Here is a 20,639-nt window from a genome sequence, read left to right on the forward strand (position 1 = left end):
GGCCCTGCAAGGCCAAGCACTCAACTCGTAATCTGAGAGTCGCGCGTTCGAATCCCCGTCACATCAAACAGTTTCAGCCATGGGGACGGTTAATCCAATTATTATTTGGTAACAGAGTAGCCCAAGAGTTGGCGGTAATTGATGATGACTGTCTCCCTTCACTCTTGTCTCACACTGCTAAATTGGAGACGACTAGCGCAAATAGCCCACGTGTAGCTTTGCGCGAAATTCAGCAACAAACAAAACAAAAAGCAAACTAATGCCGTTGTGTTTTGGGGTATTTTACTATTTTTACTAATGCCGTTGTGTTTTGAGACATTTTTCCTGTCGTGAAACAAACTGTTTTCAGTGTTTAGTTCTTATGCTTCCCAAATTATGGATAAAGAAGAGAACAATTGACTAATTTTTTTAGTATTTTTCAGTAATTCATTTTCAGCTAAAATATTAAAAAGTGTTATGTGAAACATGAACTTGGTATGAACAAACTTTACAGAATGAAGCTGCTAGGTCCTTCGTTACTGTTTTATAAACTTCCTGTTCCTCACAATGCTCATAAGATTTCAGATAACTCCCGAAAGACAGTATGAGCTCCTCAACAGTCACAGGAGCAAGTTATCTAGCTGGACAGTTGTAGGAGCAGGTGGTATGCCTCAAACTCTTCTCTCTAGCAAGTCCCACATTTGTTTAACGAGATTTAGGTCTGGTGACTAAGCAGGCCAGTTGAGTACGTCTGTTTCTTCAGGCCTCATCCACGTTACGTCTTGCTGTTAGGAGTCTTCCATGCACCATATAGATGTTTATCCGTCTCTATGTGCAGACGACACATTAACCATAACCAAGCCAATTCCAAAGACATCACTCTCCTTCACGTCTCCAGACTATCACACATCAATCACTTAAAGATACACAGTACCTGCTCTCCTCCATTACTGAAGAATCCAGTTTGGAGTATTCCTGGGGAAACGCAAGCTGGACTCTTTGGTACCTTAGGGCTAGTACAGGAGCCTCATGAAACCTGTTCCTAACTGTTGAGCTCGTATATTCTGAAGCATATTCCTGAAGCCTCCAGCATTGCTGGTGCAATTTCTAAGGCTAATTGCCGCAGATATTGGTCATCTACTGCGTTCGTAACTCTTCCACTGGCCCGACATCCTTTGGTCTAGTATCCACGCCACAACCACAAATGGCGGCAGTCCATGACCTGTGCTGCCTCATTTTGCTGGGAGTGAACTTCTTGTAGTAGTGTGACGGCTCAGCAATTAGAGTCAGTTGGTTTATAACAGGTTCTGCGCTCTTTGCAAATGCTAATACCAGCTAAAAAGCATATAAACCTAGCATTATCTGAAAATTAGACATATTTCCTATTTGATCATAATTAGTCTTTTGCTGTGCAAAACTTGAGGTCATTTCTTGTAGTCTTATTATATAAGGAATCAATGGCACATAAACTTGCAGACCATATACAGGGTTATTGTAATCCCTCATAATAAACATGTTCAATTTGAAAGAAAAAATTAAATAAACCTCATTATCCTTTAATTTATTGAGAATTGTGTTTCTGTTTTAAATGTGGTCATCCTACAACATATTGCATACAACAAATAGTTTTTAATAGTAAGGAATAGGAAAACATAGGTCTTGCATGCAAGTAACGTAGCACCTAAGATCCAATAAACAATCACATGAAACAAAACTATTACGAAACTTGCTAAATGTTACCGCTGAAAAGATAGAGTGAGTACCGACAGTTCCTGCTTCTTTTATCTCAAGGACAATAAATTTGTATTTTTCTAGAATACATCACAAACTTATTCAAGTATATATTCACAATAACTTTAAATATATGAAAAGTTTATAAGTGTGTGTTTTCTTATAGCAAAGCCACGTCGGGCTATCTGCTGAGTCCACCGAGAGGAATCGAACCCCTGATTTTGCATTGTAAATCCAAAGACATACCGCTGTACTAGCGGGATGGTAAAAGTTTATAAGAAAAAGATGTAGAGTTCTATCATATATATATATATATATTGTGAACGTTTATGAAACACATTAATAATGGACAAAAGTGACAAAACGTATGTAAAGCTAACTTCAAGTTCCCCTATGAGAGGTTGTTTGGCAGTATAACTGAGAGATTGTTTGGCAGTGAAACTGAGAGGTTGTTTCGCAGTATAATTGAGAGGTTGTTTGGTAGTGTAACTGAGAGGTTGTTTGGCAGTATAACTGAGAGGTTGTTTGGCGGTGTAATTGAGAGGTTGTTTGGCAGTGTAACTGAGAGGTTGTTTGGTAGTATCACTAAGAGGTTCTTTGACAGTATAACTGAGAGATTGTTTGGCAGTGTAATTGAGAGGTTATTTGGCAGTGTAACTGAGAAAATGTTTGGCAGTATAACGGACAAGTTTTTTGGCAGAGTAACTGAGATATTGTTTGGCAGTGTAACTTCTAAGCCACAACTTTATCGATCCACACATTTCTTAGTAGTTTTACTATATTATCAAGATATTTGTGAATATGTATAGTTAGGCAACTGTTTTTCTGAGATATAAATTCTTTGTCCGATTTCTTCAATTCCAATAAAGATTTTGAAAACACAGCTTTTACTTCTGTTAACAATAAAAAAATTATACCTTTCGACATGCAAGGCTTGTGTACAAATTAATGAGTAATATTAAATGTTTTTTTAAATAGGAAAATTGGTGCTCTAACATTGATAAAATTTGCATTTCGACAACCAAGCGTGTAAACAGAAAAAAAATACACGTAAATTTAACACACACAAATAAACAAATAAATACGCTTAGACGCTTAGATCACACTGGTACTCATATAGTAGCTCCCCCCCCCCCAGCAGTATTAGCAAATCATGTCATTTGTACTCGGTTAAATTACTATTAGCGTATTCCTTATCTGTTTTAGCGTATATAACGATCTTTCTCCAGAACAATTGTCACGAGCTACGGGTACATTTTTAAGGTTATTAGCACGTTTAGGAAAATTGATTGCAAAGATTGGTCACATATCATTTTCAATATACTTTGTTCATTGAATTCTGAGGGCTTCTTTTCAACAAACCCCTCCTTGTTTGTTTGTTTGTTTTTTTTGAATTTCGCACAAAGCTACTCGAGGGCTATCTGTGCTAGCCGTTCCTAATTTAGCAGCGTAAGACTAGAAGGAAGGCAGCAAGTCATCACCACTCACCGCCACCTCTTGGGCTATTCTTTTACCAACGAATAGTGGGATTGACCGTCACATTATAACGCCCCCATGGCTGAAAGGGCGAGCATGTTTGGAGCGACGGGGATGCGAACCCGCGACCCTCAGATTACGAGTCGCACGCCTCAACATGCTTGGCCATGCCAGGCCAACCCCGCCTTGCAGAAGGTAACAAATTGAGCATTGTGTTCCATTGTGCAACTCTTCAAGTCAAGTCCGTAAGATACATACTAACCAGCTTTTTGATGGCATGGCAGAGTTCTTCTGTAGGATACACACTAACCAGCTTTTTGATGGTATAGCAGAGTTCTTCTGTAGGACACATACTAACCAGCTTTTTGATGGCAGAATTTTTCTGTAGGCATGGTCTGTAAATTTTGTAGAAATTCTCATCTTGCTATTGATGTTTTCAAATGTCGCTAGTCAGTTGTCTAGTGGAAGTGACAGTTTGTCAAATAATGTTAAGATAGTCAGAACTGTGTAGAGGGGTGAAATATAACTCTTCTCAGCGCCTCCTTGTCTCAATGCATATTTCTCCTCCATTCTCTTGATCTTTTGCGGTGGGTGGTGATGACTAGCTGCCTTCCCTCTAGTCTTACACTGCAAAATTAGGGACGGCTAACACAGATAACCCTCGAGTAGCTTTGTGCGAAATTCAAAAAAACAAACAAACACTTGATCTGTCAACCTTACATGTCTCACATTCTGTTTACCCTATTCCTCATATTCTGTAAGTGAATCTTATAATTCCTGCACGAATTTTTTGAGAGATTTTTACCAGATGAGACGTTGTGTTAACATCCATTTGGTAGCGACTTGCCGGTCAAACCTCTTCAGGATAATGCTACATAATACTGTCATTATACCTTTTTCTAGTTGTTCCAGTAATAGTATAAGGCTTTTTAACTCTAAGGGTGTTGAGACTTTTCAGAGTCATTGTTTATAATGGAAGCGAGAACTTGCGTTATAACTTTGTACAATTATAACCATTTATGACTTCACTACATTTTAATTGACACCCACCTTGTTTCTCATGACGTTTTTATTGATGAGAATTCTGGTTTTTCAAGCTCATTGTGAAGGCGCTTCCAAGGGCAGGATGAATCTGAGAAAACACCTTATATAACTTGTTTTTTTTTTTTACAAAGACAAAGAATAAATAAGCTTCAGTATAACAGCCCACAAAGTAGTGTCCAATCAAACTGAGCGAAGGAACATAGTATTCATGGGTTTTTCCTCTGTGTTTGAAATTTGCATGCCTATATATTGGCCGCTCACATTGGATACACTGTCTTAATACAATCCTGAATCTTTATATCATCCTTTTCTGGAAATTAGTGAAACATCTAGCAAGTTCTGCTCCACTGTGATTACTTATTGCTAAGAATGCAGCAAATATCATAATCTATAACATATTTAAAGATTATTGTCAGTTGCTTTGTGTAGGATATATCTGGAATAGAATAAATAATAAGTGGATGTTTTGATTTCCTGGATAAATAGCGGTTAGAACTTCTATAGGATTTCTCTGAGTTCACCACAAAGAGCTGAGGATAACTATGAAACATGACATTGTCATTTATTTGCGTTCCTGGATGTATTTAGCGAGAAGTGTATAATTTCAGCCAATAACTCCAGTATTCATGAGTACTTGCTATTATGCACTAATCCAACTACTTCATCACTTGCTATGAATGCGAACCCTGTAGATGTTAAAACTATGACTGAAAGAATACGATCTAGAATTTGACTCCAGTATTTTTTTATGTAACTCCATCTCCTCTGTTAAAATCTTGACGATTAGTCACCTTTTGACCTTAGAAATAACAAATTCGGTGACGCAAATTTAATGCAGCGACTTGTTTCGTGTCGACTGAACTCCATTGTAGCATGTGTTTAATTTGAGTGACCGCTTCTTAGAAGATTTTATTCATTTCGATCAAAATTTATTGAACTTAAGTGTTTTTCTCACATCAAATTTTATAGTTTCGTTTGTTTTGAATTTCACTTAAAGCCACTCGAGGGCTAGTCATCACCACCCACCGCCAACTCTTGGGCTACTCTCTTACCAGCGAATAGGGGGATTGAGCGTAACATTATAACGCCCCCACGGCTGAAAGGGCGAGCATGTTTGGTGCGACGTGGATTCGAACCCGCAACCCTCGGATTAAAAGTCGAGTGCCTTAACAACCTTGCTATGGCGGGTATATTTTATAAAGATGCTTATTATTTTGAACTTTGATATACTGCATTAAATGGATAAAATTTACAAGCCTAACCTCTGTTTCAAGTAAATTCAAACAATCAGAAAAACGATGTTGTAATTTAGTTTTCAAATATCTTTGAAATTAATTTCCTTATAATGAAACTGGCCTACTATACATACAAAACGTTTCATCCAGTAGTTTATTTACAAAACACATTGTTAAATCAATAACATTTATCGGGGAGAAAAAGAACACTGTCAAACATACGAGGGCTGTTCAAAAAATACGCGGACTGACGTCATAAAACAAAATGTACTTTATTTAGAAGGTACAGGTCTGGGACTCGTTTAAAGTACTCTCCTCCCCAACGCACACACTTATCCCAACGGTGTTTCCACTTGTTGAAACAGTCCTGGTACGCTTCTTTTGTAATGTCCTCCAGCTCCTTCGTCGCATTTGCCTTAATCTCGGGAATCGTCTCAAATCTTCTTCCTTTCAAGGATCTTTTGAGTTTGGGGAACAAGAAAAAATCGTAAGGAGCAAGGTCAGGTGAGTAGGGGGGGTGGGGAAGAACAGTGATCGAGTGTTTGGACAAAAACTCACGAGTTCTGAGGGCTGAATTTCGCAGCAACGCAGTGCATCTTCAATTTTTCGGTCAAAATCTCGTAACAAGATCCAACTGATATCCCACACTCTTCAGCAAGCTCCCTGACAGTCAGACGTCGATTTGCCCGCACCAGGGTGTTGATTTTGTCGACGTGTGGGTCGTCAGTTGACGTGGAAGGACGTCCAGGACGCTCATCATCTTCAATGGACTGTCGACCATCCTTAAAACGTTCATGTTACTTGAAACATGCCGTACGCTTCATAGCAACATCACCGTAACCCGTGTTAAGCATAGCAAAAGTTTCAGTCGCAGATTTTCCAAGTTTAACACAAAATTTCACAGCAAGTCGTTGCTCCTTCAGGTCATTCCTTCTGAAATCCGCCAAACGAAAAAATCGCACTTCACTTAAAACCGCGTAGCTAATACACCAATGAAGATATCTGCAATCGGGAAATGGCGTCGTAATCAGCTGATCTGTGCGAACTCGCGACCCTCAGATTACGAGTCGCACGCCTTAACACGCTTGGCCATACCGGGCCAATTCAGAACGTCATCTGGCGTTTCGGTGCAATGAACACATAAATCATGCAAGGCATTCATGCGCGAAGAAGTTGGAAAGAGGTGGAATATAAGCACAAGAGTTATTCATGTTAATTAATCTTTAATTGATTTATTTATAATTTTAGCAACTATTGGAACAAATATTGTTACTTTTAACTAGCCCCCCTCTTTTATGTGATTCAGTGTTTCTGGAAAACCTTTTCTTTTTCGTTTTCATATCAACTGAAGTTGTAATGAAGTGAAGCATATTTCAGTTTGTTGTGATTTTAATTATACAGAGTCCTCGGAAAGTCGCTGTGCACTTATATATTTATATGATTACAAAACTGCATAGTGACTTTCCAAACACTCATAATTTGTATATCATGATGTAGTCTTCAGGAAGGCTTCAAAAATGTTATTATATATTATAGTTAATTATGGCTGAGTATTTTCAAAGTGCACGATAGAACATGAAAAAAGAAATTCAATCGCCTCTGCGTAAAAGTCACTAAAGTAAAACGGAAAGTTCAGATTGTTTAATCTCGGCTTCTTTTGAAGAATAAGCGCTATCAAAATATATGTATGTCGGTGATGCTGATAATAAGAATATTTTTCTTCAACCATGAAAGAAGGCTTAATATATATAGCCTTGTTTCACCTCAACCTTTTTCTCGCAATTTAGGAAACTTGCATGTAACTACTTAAGAGTTTGGCTTCCAGTTTCTTGTTTTTGAACAGCAGTACGTAAATGTTTGGGTTTTTTTCATATGTATTAATTACTAATTTTTGATTTATTTATTGAGAATAACGTTAACAGTTATTCCAGAAGTTTATAAACTTACTGTAAGTGACAAAATTGAATAAATATACAGCTGTGAAACAGTACTACAGGTTTAAGTATCACTTTTATCAAGGAAAATGGATATTTTGTTGGCATAACAAGTGTGTAAATAAAAGAAGGCACTGAGGTATTTGGTTGTTTCTGTAGGATGTAATGAAGATGTAAAATTTTACCTCAGTACAAAGGATTGTTGTAACTTATAATGCTGGTTGAATACCCAAACAAATAGAATTAACGATATATGACACTGTCATTATGTACGTTTAATACCCAAAAAAAAAATAGAATTAAGGATATATGACACTGTCGTAATGCAGGTTCAATACCCAAACAAATAGAATTAAAAATATACGACACCCACAACTTTCATCTCAAGAAGTGCATTCAAGAAATACCAAAAGTAAGATTAAACTGACCAGAAAGTGGATGTTTGGGTCTGTGAATTGTGAATTGCATGGTGTTAGTATGATCTCTACATGGTACTAATGTGAATATTTGGGTCTCTGAAGTGTGAATTGCGTGATGCTGGTTCACTCTCTTCATGATACTAATGTGAATGATTGAGTATATGCAAAGGGTGAATTGGATGATGTTAGTGAGCCCTCTCCATAATACTAGTGTAGATCTTTAAATCTATGAAGTGTGAACAAAATGATGTTAGTGAGCTCTCTCCATGATACTAATGTGGATGTTTCGGAATGAGAAGTGTGAATTGGATGGTGGTAGTTAGCTCTGTCCATGAGACTGATGTGGATGTTTGGAACTGTAAAGTGTGATTTTGGTGGTAATACTGACCTCTCTTCATAGTACTAATATGGATGTTTGGGGGTTTTAAATGTGAATTGGGTAGTGTTAGTGACCTCTATAATACTAATGTGTATATTTGGGTTTGTGAAGTGTGAATTGGGGGTGCAACTGAGCGATATCCATCATACTGATATGGGTGCATGGGTCTATGAAGTATGAATTGGATGGCATTAATGAGCTCTCTCCAGGAGACCAATGTGGATGTTTGGGTCCGTGAAATGTGAATTGGGTGGTGTTAGTGACTTCTCTCCATATAACTAGTGTGGATGTTTGAGAATATGTAAAGTATTAATTAGATGGTCTTAGTGAGCTCTCTCCATGATACCACTGTGGATGTCTTGGTCTTTGAAGTGTGAACAGGATGATGTTAGTGAGCTCTGTCCATAAAACTAATGTGGATGTTTGAATATATGTAAAGTGTGAATTGGATGATGTTAGTGTGCTCTCTCCATAATGCTACTGTGGATATTTGGGTCTGTGAAGTGTGAATTGTGTGGTGCTAGTGAGCTCTCTCCATGGTACTAATATGGATGTTTGGGTCTGTGAATTGTGAATTGGGTGGTGTTAGTGAGCTCCCTCCATAAAACCAGTGTGGATGTTTGAGTATATGTAAAATGTGAATTGTATGATATCAGTGAGCTCTTTCTATAATTCCAATGTGTATGTTTCGGTCTGTGAAGTGTAAATTGTGTTGTGCTAGTGAGCTTTCTTCATGATACTAATGTGAATGTTTGAGTATATATAAAGTGTGAAGTGGATGGTGTTAGTGAGCTCTCTCCATGACACTCGTTTAGATTTTTGGGTCTGTGAAGTGTGAATTGAGGTGGTGTTGGTAAACTCTCTCCATAATATCAATGTGAATGTTTGGGTTCTTGAATTGTGAATTACGTGGTGTGGGTGAGCTCTCTCCATGGTACTAATGTGAATATTTGGATCTCTGAAGTGTGAATTGTGTGGTGCTAGTAAGCTCTCTTCATGATACAAATGTAAATGTTTGAGTATATATAAAGTGTGAATTGGATAATGTTAGTGACCTCTCTCCATGATACTAGCCTAAATGTTTGGGTATGTAAAGTGTCAATTGTATGATGTTTGTTAGCTCTCTCCATGATACAAATGTGAATGTTTGAGTCTATGTAATATATGAACTGGATGATGTTAATGAGCCCTCTCCATGATACCAGTGTAGATGTTTGGATCTGTGAAGTGTGAATTGGATGATGTCAGTTAGCTCTTTCCATGATACTAATGGTGATGTTTGGGAATGAGAAGTGTAAATTTGATGGTGGTAGTTAGCTCTGTCTATGAGACTGATGTGGATGTTTGGGTTAGTGAAGTGTGATTTTGGTGGTAATACTGACCTCTCTTGATAGTACTAATATGGATGTTTGGGTATTTGAAATGTGAATTGGGCAATGTTAGTGACCTCTCTATAATACTAATGTGTATATTTGGGTATGTGAAGTGTCAATTGAGGGTGCAACTGAGCAATCTCCATTATACTGATATGGGTCTATGAAGTGTGAATTGGATGGCGTTAATGAGCTCTCTCTAGGAGACCAATTTGGATGTTTGGGTCCGTCAAGTGTGAATTGGGTTGTGTAAGTGAGCTCTCTCCATAAAATTATTGTGCATTTTTGAGAATATGTAAAGTATGAATTGGGTTGTGTAAGTGAGCTCTCTCCATGATACTAATGTTCATGTTTGGGTCTCTGAAGTGTGAATTGAAGGTGTTAGTTAGATCTCTCCATAATACCAATGTGGATGTTTGGGTCCGTGAAGTGTGAATTGTATGGTGTTAATGAGCTAGTTCCATGATACCACTGTGGATGTTTGGGTATGTGAAGTGTGAACTGGATGGTGTTAGTGAGCTCTCTCCATGTACTAATATGGATGTTTGCATCTGTGAAGTGTGAATTGTGTGGTGCTAGTGAGCTCTCTTCATGACACTAATGTTAATGTTTGAGTATACATAAAGTGTGAAATGGATGGTGTTAGTGAGCTTTCTCCATGATACTAAAGTGAATGTTTGAGTATATGTAAAATGTGAACTGGATGATGTCAGTGAGCCATCTCAATGATACTAGTGTAGATGTTCGGTTCTGTGAAGTGTAAATTGGATGATGTTAGTGAGCTCTCTCCATGATACTAATGTGGATGTTTGGGAATGAGAAGTGTGAATTGGATGGTGGTAGTTAGCTCTGTCCATGAGACTGATGTGGATGTTTGGGTTAGTGAAGTGTGATTTTGTTGGTAATACTAACCTCTCTTGATAATACTAATATGGATGTTTGGGTATTTGAAATGTGGATTGGGTAGTGTTAGTGACCTCTCTATTAATACTAATGTGTATATTTGGGTGTGTGAAGTGCCAATTGGGAGTGCAACTGAGCTACCTCCATCATACTGATGTGGGTGTATGGGTCTATGAAGTGTGAATTGAGTGGTGTTAGTGAGCTCTTTCCATAATATCAATGTGGATGTTTGGATCTGTGAAGAGTAAATTGGGTTGCATCAGTGACCTCTATAATACTAATCTGGATGTTTGGGTGGGTTAACTGTGAATTTGTGGTGCTAGTGATCTCTCCATAATACTGATGGGGATGTTTGGATGTATGAAATGAGAATTAAAAGGTGTTAGTGATCTCTCTCCATGGTACTCATGTCGTTATTTGGGTATGTAAAGTGTGAATTGTGTTGTGCTAGTGAGCTCTCTTCATGATACTAATACATAAGCAAATTGTGAATTGGATGATGTTAGTAAGCTCTCTCCATGATATTGATGTGAATATTTGTGTATACATAAAATGTGAACTGGATGTTGTTCGTGAGCCCTCTCCATGATACTATTGTAGATGTTGGGTCTGTGAAATCTGAATTGGGTGATAATATTGAGCTATCTGCATACTACTGATGAATGTTTGGATATGTGAATTGTGAATTGAGTAGTGTTTTTGACTTCTCTATAATACTAATGTAGATGTTTGGTTGTGTGACATGTGAATTAGAAGGTGTTAGTGAGCTCTCTCCATGATACTAATGTTGGTGTTTGGGTCTGTGAAGTAGGAATTTGGTGGTGGTAGTGCACTTTCTTCATGCTACTGATGTAGATGTTTGGGTCTGTGAAGTCAGTATTGTGTGGTGGTAGTGAGCTATGTCCATGAGACTAATATCGATGTTTGGGTATGTAAAGTGTGAATTGTATGATGTTTGTGAGCTCTCTCCATGACACCAATCTGGATGTTTGGGTCCGTCAAGTGTGAATTGGATGGTGTTAGTGAGCTCTCTCCATAAAACTAGTGTGGATGTGTGAGTATTTGTAAAGTGTGAATTGGATGATGTTAGTGAGCTCTCTCCATGATACTGATGTGAATGTTTGGGTATGTGAAGTGTTAATTTGGTGGTGTTAGTGAACTCTTTCTTTGATACTAATGATGATGTTTGGGTCTGTGATGTGTGAATTGGGTGGTGTTAGTGAGCTCTCTCCATGATACTAATGTCGATGTTTGGGTATGTGAAGTGTGAATTAGATGGTGTTAGTGAGCTTTCTCCATGATATTAATGTGGATGTTTGGGTCTGTGAAGTGTTAATTTGGTGGTGTTAGTGAACTCTCTCCATCATACTGATATAGATGTTTGAGTCTATGAAGTGGGAAATGGGTGGTGGTAGTGGGCTTTCTTCATACTACTGATGTGGATGTTTAGGTCTGTGAAGTCGGTTTTTGATCGTAGTGGTGGGCTTTCTCCATTATATTAATATGCTTATTTGAGAATGTGAAATATGTCAATGTCAGTGAAGATAATTTCTGGTTACATGTCTATTACAAAATGGAAACGTTTGTGTAAGTTTAAAAATCTTCTGTTTTGTTTTTTCTAGCAGGAGATAAAATTTTTCTTTTGCCTTTTTTTCAATTTAAATTGGACTTGATTAATAGGCCTAGTTTAAGTTTTTCTGATTGTTAGTAGACACTTGTTCAGTAGTATATCTAATTTCATCATAATATCTCATTCCAACTTAAAGTGAAAGTTAGTATAGCTAGAATCTTAATTATTTAAAGGTAAGTTTTTTTTAATCCCTAAAACTAATAACAATAAAGCACATTAGTGTGTTAGAAAGTGAAATTTTTTACAAGAGAATATTTATTATTTCTTTCGTGAAGAACCAGTTTGTAGTTCCTTAATGAAATTAACTTGTCTGTTCATCACAAAAGAATTTGTTAACACTCTGATACTTACTTATTTCTTGACAGATGAGCTGTAATACATGGCGGTAGTGAAGATAAAAGTTTAAGCATTTTTTGATGAAGAACAAAATAGTGTGTTGGGAGTCAAGGTAAATGATAAAATGAATAAAAGTGTGCCTGGTATGTATAAGCATTTTAACTTTTAAATTAGCACATTGTTCTTGTTACTTTTATAAAAGTGAAACACTGTACAGGAGTGTGTATATCATATGTAAGGATTTTTATGATGGCAAGTATTCATATAACATTAATGGACAGCAAGAAACCTTTTGATCTAAGTTGTCCTATCCACTAAATTCAACTAAACATTAAAAAAAATTCAAGGCCAGCCCTTTTATTGAAGTATTTATTTCTCTTACCTTTAAACTTCCCTAAGTCAAATGCCTTCACCACATCCAAAGGCAACCCATGCCAGAGGCCCACCATCATGTTAATAAGAGCAAACTCTATTAGCTCATAATGACTTCTTCTCTATCATAGTTTATTTTTGTGTCCACTAGTTTTACCATTCTCTCCATTATATATAAAACAAGATGATGAATCAACATTTTAAATTGTCTTCACAATCATAAACACTTTAATCAGATTCCATCTAAGTCTCTCTTTTTTTCTAAAGAAAACAAATGCAGAGGTCTTAACCTGTCTTCTAAACCATTTCTAATAATTCATTGTCCTTTCTGGCTTGAGGAGACAGTCAGAATGCAATACTCCAAATGTGGCCTAACCAATGACCTGTAAAGTGACACCATAACTCCTTTAGACTTATTTTCAGTATAGCTGTAAGTACAACCTAAAACTAGATTTGCCCTGCCGCAAGCAACATCATATTGTTTGGATTACTTCAGATATAGATGAACCAAAACACCAAGAAATTTTTCTACGTCACACTGTTTAGAGTATTCCCAGCAAAATTACTCATAATTTAAATTATGATATTCCAAATGCTTTACGTTGGATTTATTATAATGAAAACCCATCTGCCCTTTATTTGCCTAACTTGTCAAATAACCCAAATCCTTTTCTTCATGCAGTAACATTTTCATCCTCCTCACCAGCAATGCCCAAAACTCTAACAGTAAATTAAAGTAATCTAATACCCTTTTTAAATTCTATATGAATTACTAGTAGCAGCTAGTAGAAACCCAAATAAATCCACTCTCATTGATATTAGTTGTGATATTCTCAACTTGAACAGACTGTAGCTCACATTTAATATTTAAATTCCATCAACTGAATTGGAACAAAATTATTCACTCATTAAAATACTAGTCTTTAACTAGTAAATGAAAAGTTCACTTGAAATATTATTTGATTCCTTAGTGAATGAAATAGAATTTGTTTATTGCTACAATAAATAATTATGGAGACAACTAGTCAAGTAGGCATAAAATGGAATTGTTATGGAATTCTTACATTTCTATTGTATGAAAATGACCTGCAGCAGAGTACAGTCAAGCAATAATTGACACTGTTGTCTGACCAGTTGTACAGTGTCAAATTAGCACAATTGTTTATAAAGGTATAGCAGTCATATTATTATTATTTCCAACAATAGTATGGTGAAATAATTTGTGGCTTTTTGTTTGAAATTTACAATTTAGAATGTAAAATGTTGTTCCATAAAAATAGAAACTGCTAAGACCACTATAATTAAACTGACTTTCTAAATAAGTTATAAACTGGTTTAAAAAATTCTTTTAGCTGATTGAAATGAACACTATTGGGCAATAATGAACTGAGACCAGTTATTTCAAAACCAGGTACATGAACAAACTAGTCTTGTAACAAAATGTTGATGAGAATTATTGATATTTCATGAAAGACAAGATATAATATGAGGGTGCTATGTAAGTTTGACTTTTCTGTTAATATCTGAATAAATCAAGAAAATATAAGATAGCTACAGTGTATGTGTAATTTGTGCCAAAGTCAGAAGATCATGTAGGGATAGAAAGAAGATCTGAAAAAGGCAATTGAGAGTGAAGTGTGACAAGGTACAGAGAAGTGAAAATTGAGAACTTATTCAAGTATTTGTTTTTGAAATTCAGAAATTAAACTTATATAATGTTAAAATTGGAATTGATTTTTTTTAATTCCAATTTTTTTTAGGTACATTAATAATAAAGCTGTTTAATTTTGATGTAACATAATGAAAAAGTTATGACAAATGCTATTTGGCCTTCTAGTATATATATACTGCTAAAACATATTCCTGAAATTCTATTTTAATTTCAGTTTTATGCATTTAACTTTCCATTTCTTTCTTGTTTCAATATTTTAAATTAATGATCTTTGTGTAAAATACAACAATCACATCAGTATGGTAATTCATAGTTTCAGGTTAATTTTGAACAGGACCTTCATGAGGCAGTGTGGGTCATTTTTGTTGGAAAACTTTTAAAAAAACTACCCAATCTGTGTTTTCTTTATTTGAATTGAAATTTTTTGGACATTTTTATTTGTTAATAGAAGGAATATCCTGCACTCTTTTGACATTAAAGCTGCTAAAAGTGATTTGAAGTGGTAGGGTGATTGAAATCTGTAAGTGCATCACGAACTCAGCTAAGCACAAGAGTCATGAATGTCTCCAATTGAAATGCAGAGGTATTCAGTAATCATTTAGAACCACTTTTGTAGATACTGTATAGTAAGCTGAGTACAATATTGTGGCTGTAGCTCTTTTCAGAGTGTTCTTGTCTGCTCATCTTACTGCTGATTGTCATGATGCTTTAACATTCTCCTCTGAATCTTGGGTGAAATAGTTCTTATCTTAGTTAAACGCCCCTTGGAGTGGATTCCTGTAGGTGGTGGGAGTACCTCCAAGAGAAGGTTCTATTCTTTTAGTTTATCTTCTCTTTGATCTAAACATCCATGCACATGTTTGCCATGCATGGCGACTTGTGAAGAGGAGGAGAGGATTCTGGTGGTTGAGGGGTACAACCCTAACACACTACTTTGGCCTTGAATTCCTGTAGACAGGCAGCCTGTGGGTGGCCACACCCTATGGTAAGTTGACTGGTCCACTTGTGCTAGAGACAACCAAGTACCAGTGTTGAATGTTCACAACAGGTGTTGTAGACATTGTATCTGATGCTAGTGTTTGGGTATAGTGCTCATGAAACTCTGGCATTGCTGCATTGTCCTTGTTTGGCACTCTAGTGCATCTCATCTTATGGTTCCATGGTGGGTGGGGTCAGTGGGCACTGAAACATTCTTTCTTTACTATGGATCCCCCAATCAAATTAAAAACAAAAAGTGAAGAACAGACCATTGATAAACGACTACATTTTGAAGATTCTCAACAGTAATCTTCAACTTCTTCAACACCTATAGCTCATTTTCTGATATTACATTCTTTATTAGACAAATATTTATGGCAAATGTCTTCCTTTTTTATTCAGAAGGGACTAGATGGACATGCTGGCTATCCTAAATCAGTCAAAAAGTTATGTTCTGGTGACATATTGGTAGAAACATCCACTCCTAAACACAGTGAACTCCTCTTGCATTCAAGGGCTATTGGGATATACTGATTGAGGTTACTCGACATGCTACTTTGAATTTGTCATGAGAGCTATTGTTGAGATAAATTTGAAGAACATCCCTGAGTCAGAGATCCTTACTGGTTACTCTACCCAAGGATTTTTTTGCAGTGAGGCATATTTCCTCTTGCAAAGATGGAATTATAATGCTGACCAATGTCCTAATTTTGATGTTTATATCACCACGACCACCTGCTACCATCAAGGCAGATTATCTTAATTGCTAGGTATGGCCATACATTCCGAACCTTCTCAGATGTTTCTAATGTCAGCAGTTTAGTAACTCTTAGATGTGTGCTCATTGTGATGGTAAGGACCACTATGCCTATGTATGTGAAAGAGACTCATTGTGATGGTAAGGACCACGATGCCTATGTATGTGAAAGAGACCCTCATTTTGTTAATTGTGGTGGCTCTCACCAATCTTACTTTTGTTCATGCCTAGGTGGGCAGAAGAAAAAGAGGAAAAGTGTTTGAAAACAGTTCACAACATTTCTTACCCTGAAGCTTGAAAGTCACTGTCCACCACTTCATCTCAGACATATGCTGCTGCACTTTGTTCCACTGCTACAGTGGGAGTGCAAATGGATCTCTCTGTGCCTTTGAAAGAATCATTCTCAAACCATGTGAAAATTATTTTACTCTCCATGGTTAAGAAAGTTGATGAATCAACATTAACACCCATCTCTGTCCCTAGTATTCCTTCCAGCAGATCCCTGGATCCACTTCCTTTGGTTCCAGGTGCAGGTGTTTCCTCAGGCCCAGAGATGCAGAACGATCATTCGTTCACATCCTCAGTCACTGTAATCTTCTTTCAACAACAGAGACCTACTCAATCGACCCAGAGCAGAATTCATGGAGGTTGACAGACCTCTTTTGAATAAAGAAAATAAAGAAAAAAGATGTGGTCGAAAACAGAATGGCTCTCCACCCAATTCACTTATACATAAGTAAAAAATGGCCACTGATACAGTAGAACTATTGAGGTTTACATTTCAATCTGGATGACATGAAAGCACTGATTAATTCTTACCATCCTGTGTGTCTTTCCTTACAGAAAACATTTCTGAGTTCTGCCAATACAATTACCTTTCAGCAGTTTTCTTTGTACAAAAATTACAGGTTGTGTGATGGACGAGTGTATGGAGGGGTGGTACTGCTGGTTGATCAGCATGTGCCCACCCTGTCTTTGCCACTCGACACACCCTTGGAGGCTGTAATGGAACATACCATCACTGTTTGTTCTCTCTACCTGGAGAGACCTATAATCAATCAGACCTTGATGCTCTCATTTAACAGTTACAATCTCCTTTTTTAATCGTGGGGGACTTTAATGGAAATCATCCCTTTGGGGAAGTGCTGATATTGATAGGAGGGATTGCTACATAGAGCGTATGCTCTGATCACAACCTTTCTCTTTTCAGTAGTAGTTCTACTTATTTTCATGCATCTAGTCAGTCCTTTACTGCTATTGGTCTCATTTTGCTCCCCTTCATTATTCTCCCATTTTTATGGAAGGTTGACAATAATCCACGAAGCAGTGATCATTTTACTCTAATTTTGAGAGAGACTGGCTTTAGTCAATGCCATCTGCATGCCCCGGTGGAAGCTGGATCAAGCAAACTGGCCCCTTTCACTGCTCTTGCAGAACTTGATCCTGCCATTGTCTGTAAGCCTTCAGTAGACGACTGTGTGGCAACAGTAACTGACTGTATTATACAAGCAGCTGCTCAATGTATTCCAAAAACCTTGATACGTTTTCCATGATATCCTCGTCCGTGGTGGAATCCTGCCTGCCACATGGCACGGAAGGCTCAAAAACGGGCCTGGGATACTTTTCTTAAGTATCCCACACTCTCGCACCTCATCGCTTTCTGGCAAGTCCATGCACATGCTCAGTGGGTAAGACATCAAAGCCAGAAGGAATCTTGGATTAAGTTCACAACCAGCATATCTTCTACCACCAGTTCCAAAGTTAAATGGGACAAGATTTGAAAGTCAGTGGGCAATATAATTGTGTCCTCCTCTTGATCTTGCTTTCTGATTATCTGATACTCTGGGTGAAAGCTTTTGCAGAGTATCTAGCACTTCTGCCTCTTTCTCCACCTTCTTAGCCATCAAGACTTGGGCAGAGCGATCACCTCTTTCCTTACTAGCTGATTGTTTCTATGACTGTAATCGTCCCTTTACATTGGTGGAATTCAACCTGGCCCTTCATCAGTTTGGCAGTACATTGGTTGTGCCATCTATCTCCTGCTTCTCTTGCTATTCTTCTGATTGTTTTCAACTGTATCTGGCAGAGGAATGTTTTTTGTGATGCCTGGCACCAGGCTATTGTCCTACCTTTCTCTAAGCCTGGGAAGGATCCTAAGATTCCTTCAAACTACCATCCAATTACTTTAATGAGCTGTCTCAGTAAGACCTTAGAGAGGATGGTTAATGCTCATCTTGTTTGGTTCCTCGAATCAAACAACCTCCTCTCTCCCAGCCAGGGTTGGCTCTGACAACAGCATTCCACTGTGGACCACCTGATTTAACTTGAAACATCAATCAGAGAAGCCTTTCTTAAATGATAACATCTTGTATCAATATTCTTTGACATTGAGAAGGCTTATGATACAACGTGGAGATATGGCATTTTGCAATGCCTCAATTTATATGGGTTACATGGCCATTTGCTCATTTTTATTAAAAATGTTTAATGGACAGGTGATTCCAAGTCGTGTGGGTTCGACAATTTCCCATTCTTTTCTACAGGAACTTGGAGTCCCTCAGGTCTGTGTTTTGAGTGTTTTCAGTATAAAGATTCTTACCATCACTGAACAACTCCCTCTCACTCTCTTTGTCAACGACTTTCACATCTCATGTCTTTTATTTGCTGAACATTTTAAACCATACTTCTATTCCTATTTATACACATGGTTTGAAATCAGGTGACTCTGTGTGCTCTGCCATGGTTCAGTGGTTGTGCACAAAATTTCCTGTACACCATTTCTCTTGCCCAGAATCACATAGAAGCTAAGTAGTACTCGAATTGTACTATTTATACTGACTTGCTTGGTTCTCTACTGGCCCTTGAATTACTTCATGTTGGTTCTCACTCTTATTGATTTTTATTATCCTCTGTGTCCCTTCAGAATGACAGGTTGGGGGATGGATGACTTGATGGAAGGATGGCATTTCTGGTTGACTTGCATATATCAATCTTGTCTGTGCCACTTAATACACCCTTGGAAGTCATAGCCATTTGTAACTCCTTGTGTTGTACTGTTACTGTTTTTTTATATTTACATGTCTCCTAGAGAGATTTGTGATCAATCAGACCTTGATGCTCTTATATAATAGCTCCAGTCTCCTTTTTTCATCTTTGGTGATTTTAATAGACACAATCCCCTTCAGAGTGGCACAGATACTGTTGGAAGGATTGTTATGTGGAGCATATCCTCTGAGTTCACAACCTGTCTCTCTTTATTAATGGTTCTTTTACCTATTTCCATGCACCTCGTCAGTCTTTAATTGCTATTGATCTGCCTTTACTCCTTCATTTTTCTCTCATTTGTCTTAAAGTGTTGATGGTGGCCCATGGCAGTGATAATTTGAGGGAGATCAGCAGTGATTGATGATAACCCAATTGAATGCCTTGTTGTAAGATGAACCACACTGACTGGCTCTCTTTCATCTCTCTTTCTCAGAACTCAATCCTGCTGTCATTAGTCTTCCATCTGTTAATGACTATGTGGAGATAGTAACTGACTGCATAATCAAAGCAGCTGATCATTTTATACCCAAAATCTCTACACATTTTCCACAGTATCCTCATCCATAGTGGTATCTTAACTGCCATAAGCCAAGGAAGGCTTAGAAATTGCCTGAGATTCCTTTACATAACTGTCCTGTTCTTTCCAACCTCATTGCTTTCTCTCAGGCCTTAGGCAGAGCAGTTATCTCTTTCTTTTCATGCTGATCATCTCTGTGGCTATAATTGCTGGGCCCGGCATGGCCAAGCATGTTAAGGCGTGCGACTTGTAATCTAAGGGTTGCGGGTTCATATCCCCGTCGCACCAAATATGCTCTCCCTTTCAGCCATGGGGGCGTTATAATGTAACGGTCAATCTCACTATTTGTTGGCAAAAGAGTAGCCCAAGAGTTGGCGGTGGGTGGTGATGACTAGCTGCCTTCACTCCATTCTTACACTGTTTAATGAGGGACGGATAGTGCTGATAGCCCTCGAGTAGCTTTGTGCGAAATTCAAAAACAAACAAACACACAAACAAGCAAGCTATAATTGCCCATTTACACCAATGGAACTTAAGCTCACTCTTCATTGGTCTTATATTACATTGGTTGGGACCTGATGACATTCACTTTGAGATGCTGCTCTATCTCTCTTCTACCTCTCTTGTTCTTCTTCTGATTGTTTTCAACCAGATATGGCAGGAAAACATTTTTCCTGATGCTTTTTTTAAGTCTGGAAGAGATCCTAAAATTCCTTCTTATTATTGTCCAGTTACTTTGACTAGTTTATCTCTGTGAGGTCTAAGAGAGGAAGGTTAATGCTTGTCTTGTTTAGTTTCTTGAGTCAAACAAGCTTCTTTCACCACCCAGTGTAGGTCCTGTCATAAACCACTTGATTCA

This window comes from Tachypleus tridentatus, chromosome 12, assembly GCF_004210375.1.
Source record: "Tachypleus tridentatus isolate NWPU-2018 chromosome 12, ASM421037v1, whole genome shotgun sequence".
NCBI classification, from domain to species: domain Eukaryota; kingdom Metazoa; phylum Arthropoda; class Merostomata; order Xiphosura; family Limulidae; genus Tachypleus; species Tachypleus tridentatus.